This window comes from Dipodomys ordii, unplaced genomic scaffold, assembly GCF_000151885.1.
Source record: "Dipodomys ordii isolate 6190 unplaced genomic scaffold, Dord_2.0 Scaffold146, whole genome shotgun sequence".
Lineage (NCBI taxonomy): Eukaryota > Metazoa > Chordata > Mammalia > Rodentia > Heteromyidae > Dipodomys > Dipodomys ordii.
This window is the reverse complement of record NW_012267362.1, coordinates 4,610,554-4,625,488: the sequence shown is the minus strand read 5'-3', so window position 1 is coordinate 4,625,488 and position 14,935 is coordinate 4,610,554. Positions and strand designations below refer to the sequence as shown.

At 34.6% G+C, this 14,935-nt stretch overlaps 1 pseudogene; it reads left to right on the top strand.

Moving 5' to 3' along the window:
• Positions 1-1,997: 1,997 nt before the first annotated feature.
• The window catches only part of LOC105997432, a 36,638-nt pseudogene continuing 23,700 nt past the window's right edge, over positions 1,998-14,935 (top strand).

Genomic DNA, 14,935 nt, shown 5'->3' with positions numbered 1-14,935 from the left:
GGAGCTTGAACTCTGGGTCTGGGCACTGTCCCTCAGCAATTCAGCTCAAGGCTAAGCACTCTACCACCATAGCCAAAGTGCCAATTCTGGTTTTCTGGTGCTTTATTGGAGATAAGAGTCTCACAGAATTTCCTGCCTGGCCTGGCTTTGAGCGGCCATCCTCAGATCTCAGCTTCCTGAGTAGCTAGGGTTACAGGTGTGAGCCACCAGCACATGACCTAAATAGGAAATTTTTGAGACTGTACATTTTGACTTGATGATAGACATTTAATCAAATTCAACTGGTGAGAAGATTCCATTGAAGACTCTAATTTAACATTGGTAATAACATTCCTGAACAGGAACCCTGTAGTAGTTTTCATTTAGGGAAATATGTTCTATTAAATCTCTCAGGGAATGAATTTTACCAAATAACATCCAGAGCCATTGCATTAATTTATTGATGAAAATTATAAGGTTTTATTGTTTCTATTCAAATGTATATCAATATAAGTGTGCTATAACAACAAATAGCTTTTGCAGTTTTGTGTGAGTGTGTGTGTGTGTGTGTGTGCGCGCGCACACACACACACACTTATTTTTTTTCTTACTACTTACTAAGCACCACTAGAGGGCAGGGCTATTTCTCAGTTTTAACTAAATTGGTTCTGTTAATTATAAGCCAAGAAAATAATAACAATGGAACTATGCTGATCTATTTGTTAAGTGTTTTGGAAAGGTTATTTCTATATAACAGCACTTTCAGATTAATTTTATTTTAGTTATGTCTTTAGATGTGCTTTTATTTAATTTCAAATTTCATTCTACCTCACAAATTGAAATAAGTGATGAAGAGTTCACAAAGAGACGTGACTTTTTGTTCAAACTATTCCTGATTTATCTAAGTACATAGGAAATATTTATTTAATCTGGAACCAACACACATTAAATAATATACTCATGAGTTATGATATTTTTACACTTAATAATATATAAAACTTTTCTTATTACTAGTTTATTGTTAGAACTTTAGGGACACAGGGACAGCCATGCTATTTTAGAGTAATTTGTTTTGAAATCCGTTTTTACTCTCATTTCTAGTTTTGAAGTTAGAGAGGATTCCTTTGTGTTTATGTAAGAATTCATATGAGAACAAACTCAATGATATATCTAATACTACAATTGTGTGTTTCTTAGGCACAATTCAGATTTGTATCAATACTGTATCCCAAGCAAAAGAAGAGATCTAGTTATGATTAGAAAGATACTTATTAAAATCTTGTATTATACATATTACAACAATAGTAGAAAAAGTCAGTAAATATTTACCCTGGCAATATCTGTCATGCATTGTTCATCAATTTCAAATCAATATAGTATCAGTCTTATACCTATGTATGTAGAAAACTGAATCAACAATAATTTTATCCTCAATCAAGTTCAATTAAGCAAGCATATCTGAAGCATATCCTTTTAAAGGATGAGATTATAGGCAAATAAAAGCAGGCAAAGCCCTTAATTGTCATTCTTGTAATAACAGAATATCGGAGGAAAATTTTTCAAGTGTTGCTGAGGAAGAAGAAAAGCTGAATATATTATATAGAGCTAGTAGGATGTAATTTAATGCATTCATTGTACCATACATTCCAGAGTTTCCTCAATGAAATTAAAAGCACAATGACTTTAGAATCTAGCCACATTATTCCTTAGTATATACCATGAGGACATAAAATCACTTGGCTTTTTAAGTCTTGAAAATGTATTTCTTTACTTCCAAATGCTTTTTATTAAATTTGTATTTTATTTATTTTACTTTATATTTCTCGAACTTCAGTAGTTGTACCCGGGGTCTTGAGGGTACAATGCATCTTGATCAATGCCACCCATTCCATTATTCTCTCCCATCTTTCCCAATATTAGCTATCTCCTCAATTTTCCTAGCTCCATTTTCACAGATGTACATTCCTACTATTCCAAATGAGAAAAGAACCAGTTTGAACTAGGAGTCCATAGTAAACATGGTAGGCAGCAAAGAACGTAAAACAGATACTGAATCTGGCAAATTCTGGCAAAGAAATAAGAGTGGCTTTCTTATTAAAGGATCAGGTGAGTAGAAGTGGGAATAGTAATAAAGAAGTAAGAAGAGGCAGATTATAATTAGAGAGAGAACAGAACACAGAGAGAGACTTGAAATATCAATATTAATCATCTATCTGATTAAAAGTAGAAAGAAAATTTAATTTTCTTAATTTTTTTGGCTAGACTATTCCATAGACTAAGAGAAACTTACTGAACATTTACATGAGGACTCTAATTTATCTTAACTTCTCATTTTACCACATTCCTGACCAGGAGCAGACATTAAAAGTAAAAGACTTCCACAAGAAAATCATTTGGACACTTGGTCAGATACAAAGAAAAAGAAATTTAATGCCAATAACTTGACAGGCTACTTTGAGGGCAGAGAACAGCAGCTTCAGACTATAAGCACAGTTTTCTAGGGCTGGATTCATGTGGGAGAACTGTGTTTCGAAAGGGGTTAACATTTACACTTGTAGCTGCACAAACAAGGGAGAGGGAAATTGCATTTGGGGGAGGGGTTGCGATTTGAGATCATAGCTACCTGAGTCAGTTGTTTAGGTAAAAGCCTATGTCATCTGATTTTAAGGAAGACCTTGCTGAAGGTCTAAGGTGGCAGACTGAGTAGAAAGATGGAGGAGGTTAGGCTAACAATGTCTTCCTCTTAAGACTCCTTTTCTTCACTCCTGTAATTCTAGCAGAGATCTAAATATGTAGAGATCTGAGTATTGTGGTTCAATGCCAGCCTAAGCAGAAAAGTATTATCTCCAAGTAAGTGGCAAAAAGCCAGAAATGGAGGCTTGGATCAAGTGGTAGAGTGCCAGCTTTGAGTACAAAAACCTAAGTAACAGCAAAGGGCTGAGTCCAAACCTCAGTACTTGCATGCATGTGCACACATGTGTGTACGTGCTCACACACATGTATGAACACAACATCTTATAGATGATGTATACATATAGCTATGAACTATAGGGTATTGTATAATATACATTTACCTAAATTAAATACATTATATGTGGTTATATAATAGACATTTATTTTTGTTTACTCACATTTTGCATGGGACAAATTTGTCAGAATACTCGGATTTTCTGCATTTCTCTATGTCTACTCCTCTAGATCAAGCAACTCTCCTTATTGTTTGTAAACACTAAGATGATTGTTCTTGTCCTTGAGTTCATTTACTAACATGGGAAGGTAAATATTTAGAGCAATACATGGGAATTTAGTCGGTGATGCTCATTATTGTAAGGAATATAAATATTGACAGTGCATTTGTCCCATGTTTGTCCTGAGCCTTGATATAATGAAAAACTCATAATTATTTCTTACAAAATTATTTCTTACAAATTTCTGCCGAATTCACTATACTTAAATTTATAACAACACAGACTCCAAGATATTATACAACCCTCTATTTAGAATTCAGTAAAACATAACCAATCTAAACATCACCAGTAGTCTTCAAAGACAGACAAACTCAGAATCTGAACTATTAGCAATTTATAAATGGCTGAAACAAAAAGGGATATTAAAGAAAAGCCAAGATGGAAGAAAAGGACAATCTATTAATTGTAATTCTCCACCTCATTCCATTAGCACAGAAAGGTTGCAAGATAAATTTCACCGATTTTTTATCACAGTATGTTATACTCTGCTAGTGTAGAAATTGAAGTAAATTAGTTTAAATGACATTCACTGAAGATGTATCTGAAAATAAGAAAAAGTTATTGCAATGTAGATTCTGCTCTTATGCTAAGAAAAATATCATTTTTAATGCTTTATCTCTAATTGATTCATAGTCCTAGTTAGAAAGGATTAAGAAACTCCCATATTTCTCCCATATAGGAAAACAACAACTCAAACACTAATACGACTTTGATATTACTCTCTTTGCTAGGAACATCAATGTTCTCAATACTCCTGGTTCTCTAGTCTGACTGTGTAAATCATTTCCCTTAGATAACAAAAAATACTTCAATAATAGAAAAACTGTGTGCAGGAACATGTTCTGTAATGATTTGTTCTGAGCTCAGTCTACTTCCAAGAAGAAGATGGGAGTCTAATGCCTCCTCACCCTCCTTCCTGCTGAATGCTGATTGGTTGGAAAGTCTTTGCTACATATGAATTCAAGGTGGGTTCAACACTACTCTGGCCTTTGAAAAGAATAAAATATATTGTTCTAGCACATTGACTATTTTAACAAAAGACATTCGATAAACAGCAAATACAACAAAAAAATCACTTTGACCTTCATGCAGTCTGTCAAGAGATAGTAGATGACATTTCCATATGAAATATGTCCTTCTGATATTAAAAAGATGAAGAGATCTTTAAGATCCCTTCAATAATTTAGATGTTTCTTTACAACTAAAAATTCATCTAATTCAGTACCTAAAAGTCCTCTACTGGTGCTAATTACTTTATTGGTTCTTTAATTGCTTAACAGTAATCCCTTGCCATGTAAAATGTGTATTATTTTTTCCCCTGTTAATCTTGTTATGACAATTTAATTTTCTTAATAGTCTAAGCCTCTAAGAGCATAGAGTTGAAAATTTCCCCCCTTTTTGCCATCAGCACAAATATATTAGTATTATTTCTATAACTACCATCACAACTGAAGACTGAATTTCCTGATGTGAAGAATATGTCAGAAATAGATGTGCCCCATTACCTAACACTATTCTTGGCATAATATTATATACAGTAAAACGTTTAACTTCTGTCTTATAACCTTCTTATGCATTATATTAGAAAGCATGGCTTACTAAAATACCTGCATTTTCTGAAAATTAACATTCTATTGAATAATTGTAATGCCTTCTTGTTTGATGTAGAGGATGATCTGATGACCTAATAAAATTCTCAACCATTCTATACTGTTGTGATTCAGGCTTTCCATAGTCAATCATCACTAGAAAGATACTTGCATGATTGATTCTCATGTGATTCCAATTTACAAAATATGTTTAAGTAAACACACCTTTATACTTTGCCAGTGAAATAATTTGTGAAATACAATATGTATGTCTCAGGGTTTGTCTGTTGTTTGACCTGGGTAAAGTATTATTTATAATTATGTTTATATTTTAAATATATATTTTATTGTAAAGATACAGTACAGAAGAGTTACAGTTACATGAGCAAGGTAATGAGTCCATTTCCTATTGAGCATTTTTACCTCCTTCTTTGTTTTTCCCTACCATCTCTTTCCTCAGCACCTCCCCTTGACCCCCACAAAGTTGTAAAGTATGTTTTCAACATAGAGTCTTGTACATCTCATTGTTACAATGGATCATCCTGTATCCTTATTTCAGCATTTTGTTATTTCCCTTCCCCTCCCCAAATTGGAAAAATGTATATACAAGATGCAGAGCACTGGAATCCAATACAGACAACAGGGGTTGTACCATGGGGGGAGAATGTACAAAGAGACAAAAATAAGTCACATAGTACATTATAAGTACATTTAAAAGAACAACAAGGAAGATACAATATCTTGTGTCCCTATCTTGGGGTTCATTTCGCTTAACATCAGGTTATGGGTGTAGCCAAAATATCTTATAAACATATTTATCAAAACTTACTTGCTGTAAGAAAATAAGGTAAACCTATATGAGTAAAATTATACAGCTTGAAGAATTGAAACCGTGTAGGCTAGGAAAGAGACTTGTGCATGCATAGTCAAAGTACAAACATATAGTACATTCTATTTATTTGTTTGTTCACTGTAGGTACCAGAGTTTGAATTCAGAACATTCTTCCCTTTCTCAAATTACTTGCTCACAGCTGATGCTTTGCCCTTGAGTCACACCTCCCCGTGACATTTCTCTGGTTAATTGAAGAGGCATTCTCCATGAGCTTTCTTTGAACTCTGATCTATCAGAGTGCAGGAATACAGACTTGATCTAATGATGCTCATCCATATATTGCATTTTAAACACCTTTCACCTAAAAGTAGACTAGGATTTCTTAAAGCAATGGTTGATTCCAACTCCAGGAAAAGAAAAATGTCTGGACAGCTTACTGTGATAGAAAGTAGAGACAGTGTCCTATTTCAGAAATACAGGACATTCTAGTGAAGAATGGTAAAGGTATATCAAAAGAACCCCAAACCCAGTTTAAAGAAGAACATACAAGAACTAGGACAATTTGAACATCAAAATAAATAAATACAACAGCTCATATAATAGGATAAAATAAAAATCTGTGTCTTCTCTTGCTTATGTAAGAAGTAAACAAGGAAATGTTTGATAAGAAATGGGACATTTTATATGGTTTCAAAATATTTCCTCAAACTGCTTTAATTTAGTATCAAAGTGAATATGAGCAGGAATAGGATGAGTGACTTTGTGTGCCACACAACAGGAAAGTTTGAGAAGAATGCATTACTCCCGTGATGCCCCGACAAAAAAAATGCATAATCTAACTTTAGCATAAGAAAATCTTACATAAAAGTATATCTAACCAGATTTTGTAAAATAGCCACAAGGATACTTTTTTTTGGGGGGGCATGACTCATATTGATAATATTTGAATGGGGTTTGAAGAACACACAATAGAAGTGTATTGTTCTGGTTCATTATTTCTGTATGTAAAACCACTCTCAATCAATGATTTTGTCATGTTCATGTATTCTTTGAATACCATTCAGCTGAGATAACTGTGCTTCATGGCATTGGGGGGTTGCAGCTTGCAAAGGGCTTGCTTGCCAAAACCACCTGATGTCTTCATTGAAGGTATCAGGATTCCAACACTGAGGTTCTCAAGAATACTACCCTCATTTCTGGCTTTGCCATAGTTTGTCTAGATGCAAGAACAGGGAAGATAAACGTGCCGGGCTCCCTCATCCCAGGCTGAAGGGAGAGGTTTGTTGAGAATACAAACTGTGAATGGAAGATAGAGCCTGAGATTCAGTCACATTTTAATATTTTAGGTTTGCACAATGAACAAAAAGGAATTCTAGAATTTGCATTGGAACTATAATGGCAAAACACTGCCATCAAAAGTCTCTGGATATCAGAAGAAGTAACATGCAAATCAGAGTTATAGAAATAGATTTTAAACAATTAGAATAGCATGTTATAAGCAGAATACTATTTTAGTAATGTATAATCATTCATTTATAATGGAAACATAATTGTAAAAGATGGTTTATTATTTGGTATTAAAAGTAGAAATAGTATCTCAGCTGCCACTTCAAATATTACAATAAAATTGAACAGTCAATCATATTTGTAAAAGCATACATTCATACATTTTAAGGATAGCTCATAGCTCTGTTATTTCATATTTTTGTGACTCCAAACAGACTGCATAAATTCTTCAAGTCTTGTTTAGGTTATATTCTTATAGAACAGTAGGGTTCCTATTCATAGCAATATTGCAAAATAATGGATCTAAATATTTAGCATTAAGTCCCTTACTATTTTATGTATTGTAAATAGTGCTAATGAAACTGCTAGTAGTGGTGATGATAATGACAATCATTTTAATTACAAGGTTCATTTTGTTTCATCTATAAAGGCAGGTAAAATGCAAGTACAAGGGCAGCCTGGGCCACATACGTAATTCAGTACAACCATATCTTAAAAAAAAAAGAAGGCTGGGCACTAATCACTCAAACCATTAATTCTAGCCCCTTAGGATGCTGACAATCTAAGGATCACATTTTGAAGCCACCTCAGGAAGAAGAATCCATGGGATTCTTATCTTCACTTAACTACCAGAAATCCAGATGTGCAGCTGTGATACAAGTAGTAAAGTGTGAGCCTTCAGTGAAAAAGAGAGAGATCACAAGGCCTAGAATTCAAGTACCATCATCAACACACACACACACACACACAGAATAAGGTAAAGCTATCTCATATTTTATGTTATTTAATGCAACATGAAGAAAATATTTTTTCTTTATACATATTGATTTATTGCCTACATCCTACTAGAATATTGCCATATATCTAATGGGGATGTTACACTAAGAGGACTTCTCAACTAGACTTGCACATTTGAAAAGTTCTCAGTATTCATGGGGGAGGAGCAGATGCCATAATGGGTGGCACAGCTGTACAGTATCTGTGTACCCATGGCAGCCAGCAGATGGTTCTCTGTATCCATGGTACCTAGTGCATGGTCCTGCTCATGAGCATGGATTTATTACATATCCTTTTAGTCATACCTTACAGTACTGATTTGAAGATTTCTATTACAAGACTATTACATATAAATGTTTGAATTCGTTAAAGCCTAGTAAATATTTTTTGACAAGGGAGTTTTAGCACCATAACATATACAATTACTGTCTTGGAAACATTACATTTTGCTTATGAAAAACATTTTATTTCAAAAAGTTAATTGAAACCTGGGCATTAGTGGCTTATATCCAAAGAGCTCACAGCTACAAACACAGATGTGGTTAGAAGCCACACTAGACAAAATAGCATGACCTCATCTCAAATACAAAGATGGGTATACTGGTCTACTCTTGGGGTAGAGGAGAGAGGATGATAGTCCAAGCCTGGACCCAGGACAAAGGAAGACCCTGCCTGCAAACCAACTGAAGAACAAAAGACTGGAGCGATGGCTCCAACAGTAAAACACAAACACTTTCCCGAAAAGTATTAAGAATCTAAGTTCAAATCCAGAGCAGCTCAAAATGAAAAAGTTAAATAAAAATTATGACGCTCATATACACAAAGGATCACAAACAAGGCCATATCAAAGCTACCAGCCCAACTGTTTATCACAGCATTATTTACCATAGCTAAGATATGGAACCAACCCAGATGCCCCTCAGTAGATGAATGGATCAAGAAAATGTGGTACCTATATCCAATGGAATTCTTTGCTTCTGTCAGAAAGAACAATACTGCCCACTTTGTTAGGAAATGGACTTGGAAAAAATAATATTAATAAAGGTACCCAGCCCCAAAGAAATTTAGATTTTATGGTTTCCTTTATTTTCAATAATTAGCATCCATATAGGATAATCTTATCAGATAAGCTGAAAAGCTAATAAACATGTACAAATGACCATATCAGTTGATGCTAAGTGAAATGAACCCCAAGACATGGACACAAGAAGTCTGTCTATATTGTTACTGTTTTAAATGTACCATGTGATTTCATTATTTGTTGTTGTTGTTTCCTTTGTGTGTTCTTTCCCATAAGGTTTATCCCCTGTTGTCACTGTACTCTATTATGATATCCTGCATCTTGTACATACATATGTATAATCTAGGGAGAGGAAGGGGAATAACAAAACTCTGAAATAAGGACACACGATGACCCATTGCAACAAAGATACCTACAGGACAGTATATTGGAAATGAACTTTACAACTTCAGGAGGTGAGGGGGGGAGAGGGTTAGGAGTGTGGGAGGTGGGGGAGGGAAAGGATAGTGGGAAAACAACAAGAAGGGGAAGGGGTAACAATAATCGACAAGTAATGTACTCATTGCCTTACTTATGTAACTGTAACCCTTCCGTACAACATCTTAACAATAAAATAAAAATAAAAAATATTATGACATTGATCAAGATGCATGATACCATATATCAACATGTTGAATTGAAACCTATTTGTACACCTTTTAAAGATACCAATATATATATATATATATATATAGTAGTCTGCAACATATAATATGAAACAAACACTTCTCATAAAATCACTTGAAATAAAAATATTTCATTGAAGACTCAGAGTGGGAGGAAAATTGTCTGTAATATATTTCAGAGATATTTGTAGGGGGATCTCTAATGTCGATCATGATCTACTGAGAGGACTATTCCATACATGTCCTGCTTATCATCTCCGCATACCCCTTATGGTTTATCTGGGATATAATAAAGCATTCAAGTTATTTTTTTAGAATATTTAACCAAGAAACCATCTTAGCAGTTGTAATGGGGGGCAGAAGCAATCACATCCACCCAAGCAAAGAAAAGGGTTGGAGTTTCTGTACTATAAGCACAGATATACGCTTAATATGCAGTTAATTGAGGAAGTATAATGATGACACATCAACATTTCCCATCACAAATTGGAGATAAAGGCAGTTAAGGTAAATGCTCAAAGTCATGCAGACAGTAGCAATATAGTTGAGGTTTAAATTGTTAGATGGACTTAGAAGAACTGACACTAACATCTCAATTTCATATTTGAATAAAAAGGGAAGAAAGAAAGGGGGAGGGAGGGAGGGAAGTAGGAAGGGAGGGAGGGAGGAAGGAAGGGAGGAAAGAAGGGAAGGAGGGAAGGAGGGAGGGAGGGAGGGAAGTTTGGAGAAAAAAGAAGGAAAGAAAGAAGTAAGGGAGTAAGTAAAGAAGAGAAGAGGAAGGAATGAAGGCAGCAAGGAGAAAACAGAAAGAAAACAAAAGGAATTATTTTCTTTCATGAAGTTATCTGCTTATTTGATTTTCATGTACACATTTGAGCAAGTATGTAATATAAAGAAAATTTATTTAAGCCAATAGATTAATTGACTTGCATGAATCAAATAATTTTTAAAGCATAAAATTTTGAAATTACACATTTCTACTAATTGCATAAAGCATTCTCATCACCACATCCCAGGACCCTGCATGCATTCAAACTTGGCCTCATCCAAGAACTTCTATATTTCTTTCCCTCTGTGGGACTTACGCTGTTTTCATTCTTCAACTTTGAAACCAAATGGAATTTAATACTTCTATTTCCCTCTGGGATTGTAAACAGATTTCTCCTCTTCCCAGACAGTGGAGAGTAACAAAAGGCAGTAGCATTTCTCTATGTCCTAAACTATCCTTACTTATTGTGCTGGCTTCCCAATGAATCCCTGGAAATTTAACAGTAAACATAGCAAAAGTGAGTGTGTTCTACCGTAAGGCACCACACACCTCCTCACCCAGCCAGAACATATGGAGGTCATAATGTGTTTCTCTCTTATCTTGACAATAAATCCTATTTATGTCAGAATGAGGGAATAGATAATTCTGCCCAAAGATTAGTATTCCTGGCAGATATGTCTAGCTGATGTTAATATTGTGACTACTTTGTTGTTCTTGCTTTTATTTTGTTCTTTTTTCATTTTAACTAATGACTCTTTGCAATTTGGGAAACCTGTGAAGTTTCTAAAAGGTATGCTTGGAAAGACTGTTTCCCTCCTCACTTCAATCAATAGGAACCCACAATACTACTTAATACTAGGCGCCGTATGCCTTTCCTAGTTAGGTTTCCTTGGGACCCAATAGTAGATTTTTAATCTAATTGTTAAAAGTTGCACAAATCTATCTCTTTTTCTGATGCCTTCATACTAAACAAATATAAAAATTAACACATGTAAGAGATCATTTTAACCTATAAAACAACATTGGGATATTATATGCAAAATAATTTAAACCAATCAATTGGCTACTTGAATGAGAATAAGTTAATTAGTCATCACATTGAGTTGAACAAGTAAGAATTCTATTCTGTATTGCTTCAGTCTACCGAACATTAAAGGCAGTAAAATATAATTTTCCAAACACACAATGGTTTTGTGTACTTTCATTTTTATCTTTTTTCATTTAAAATACACACTGGATATGCAGTGATAACTTAGGAAAATTATCTCCTATAGACAATTGTACCAAAGCACCTGGGAACTTAATAAAAAGTGTTTATTACTGTGGAACAAGGTATTAAAAGTAAGCAATAAAGTTGAGTCACTCGGCTGCTTATCATGCAATGTGTAACTTGCAGAAAGAATATGATGTGATCAGAGCTGGAAATCTGTAAGGCCAGTTCAAATGATTAGAATGATTTGATGGAAGCCCTATTAAAAGATTTTCATTTTATGTAGCTATTGTGTTCAAAAAACAAAACCTAAAGTCTCTTCTTGTGGATAGCTGACTTATGATGTAATTTGAATTTTCTGATATAGAAGATCCTATGTTAATGATGGGGAATGGATTGAGAAGGGAAAATTGAGATGAGACTGAAAATTGATGCAGGCAGATTTTCAAAATTTTAAGAATCTTAAACCTTTAAACTACACAGAGCCATATTTTTTTAAATTTTATTTTATTTTATTTGTGAAACACAGAGCCATATTTTGACAGTACATGTAAGTCTTCCCTTAGTCTCGGCCAGTAGGTTTCTTCTGTATAAAGAGCCTATAATGCTATTTGTAAGTCACTGTAGATTCTCCTCAGGAGGATAATACACTCCAGACCATTAAATCGACTTAAGTCCCAGTTGGACCCAGAGGATAAATTACAAACTATGAACAATGGGTAATGCAATATACAGCAAAATAATTGCACTATTTTTCAATTTATATAGAAAGAAGCTTGGGGAACAAAAAGGTGGTAATGGGTCCTAAAGGTATTCAGATTAGTTAGCAAGAATAGAATGCTTGGTAGACTGAACTTATTGATGAAAGATTCTCACATGAATCTCTGCGCTCAAATAGTGAGAAGAGTCTCTAACACATACTGTTGACTGATACATAGTCTTTACCAGAGACTGTTCAAGAAATGTCTGACATGACACAATTTTCTGAGCATACTCCAAATATTTACCCATGCTTGAATGATTATGTACATATCATCTTCTAGCCAACTATTAACTCTCTTAAAGAGTACAGAAAATAATCTTTTGGAAAGGACCATGATAAAATGAATGAGGAGAAGTTTACAGATCTGTGTTGTAGTTCCTTACACTTGAAATACACTGTTGCTATTATTCTCTGCCTCCCAGAAGTGAAAATGAAAAATTCTTCCATCACACTCAGGTCCTTTAATGCAATAGTGATGATGAGAGTCTGAGGCAGCTGTAGCCAAGAGGAGGTTCTGAACTATCAAAGATACATAGGAGCTGTTAACTTAATGGGGAACATAGACAAAGGAGGAATCTGAATGCTCTTTTCTCTAGAGGTACTTTGCATTGACTAGTGGACAATTTTAGGTCTACTTGTGAACCTATGAAAGAGATTTCTCATTTTGTAAGTTGAAAAGCTCTAGGCATACAGCAAGTAGAAATTTGAGTTGAATTATCGTAATATAATTTGGGGACCTTGACTATTTGACAGGTCTAGGGCCCTTTGAATATAAAGGAGATTTCGATTCTTAGTTATATAACCAGAATGTGATAACCTTCTTCAAGTTTCCCCTTTGTATCATGAAACTATTTTCTAGAGTCCCTGCATTACAGTAGGGAAATTTTCAGAATTTATGGTTTCTACAAAGTACATATTTGAAAATAGCCCCAATTCTTAAAGATCAGACATTGTGTTAAAGTCTTCTGGAAGTCAGTGATTATGCTAGTTTGGGCATATGTTCATATTAGATGGATTAATATCACTACAACACTACCTACAACCTCTTGGGGAATGCTTTACCATCAGCTGACTGAGTAAAACGTGTCCTCACACATAAGTGATAATGTGAATTAGGTGTCTTCAGCCTCACAGTATATAGAAATGCCCTGGACAATATAATTGAGAAATTACTCCAGGACTCCAAGAAATACTCCAAGAACTTCAAACAGCATGCTTGTTTGTCCTATTTGTCTTAAAGAAGAGGTAGTGTTTGAAAATATATCTGCAAGTTATAGTAGAAAATAGTGGTGCTGATCCAATATCTAATTGGCAGAGACTGAATGGATGTGATTGAAAATTGGTGGTAAGGCCAGCCATTGGTAGCTCATGCTTGTAATCCTACCTACTCAGGAGGCTGAGGTTTGAGGATCATGGTTCAAAGGCAGCCTAGGGAAGAAAGAACTGAGAGTGAGACTTTCATCTCCAATTAGCCACTAAAAAGCAGGAAGGTGAGTTGTGGCTTAAATGGTAGAGGGCTAGCTTTGAGCAAAATATTGAGGGTCAGTAATCAGGCCCTGAGTTCAAGGCCCAGGACAAGCATATGCTCCTGTGCATGCACGTGCACGCGCACACACACATACACACACACACACCATTGTTGTGTTTGACTATGTTCAGGGGTAGCTTCAAATCTGTTGAAGATATCTGGAGAGAAAAAAAATTAAAATTAAATGTTTAGAAAAAAATAAGAAGAATGACAAAACCAAAATGGTTGACAATATTTTGTGTAAAATCTAATAATAAAACAAAGCAAATATTTGAGAGAAATAACAAGATTGTAATCATACAGTTGGTTAACTGGTTTGGGGTAGCTGGTGTCTAACTGCTAAGTAATATTATGGTTCTATCATTGTTCCTTATTTTCTTGAACAGCCTCTATCTATTATCTTGCTGCAAAGCACAGAGGGAAAATGTTATATTATAATTCCCATATAACCTGTATTTGAGACCAACACTTTCAAGAACCTGTTGTTCATTTCAGAGTTGACACTTTTATAATAGGAACAAAGGATAGCTTGACAGAGTGTGTTTAGAGTAACTTATTAAAACCACACACACACACATAGACACACACATACAGAATAAATTTGTGATGCTACAACTACACTACTGATAGAGATCTCAGTGATTTTGTTCTAGCACTGCCTTGAAATGTTTAGAGACACTGAAATTACCTGTAACTTTCCCAGCTGATATTGACATGTCAGCTTTCATTTCACAAGTAAACGAGACTCTAGGCCGGTTCATCTGTGGATTTTTTGGTTTAATCTTTTCTTTATCTCTCCTCTTTTCTTTCTCCATTGCTGGGCCTTTTATTAGAGTCTTCTAATAATGCTAAAGAGGATTTCATTTTCTTCTTTTCATTTATATTTAAATTACTTGAAATCCTGTAATCTTGTACACAAAGTAGGTACTATCATTTGAACTCTTAAGACTTCTTGCAGGAATAAGGAAATTTAAATAAACAGAAGATAAAAAAACAGGAATGCCTCTATATTATTGTATGCTTGGTACACATTTGTTTCTGCCAGGGA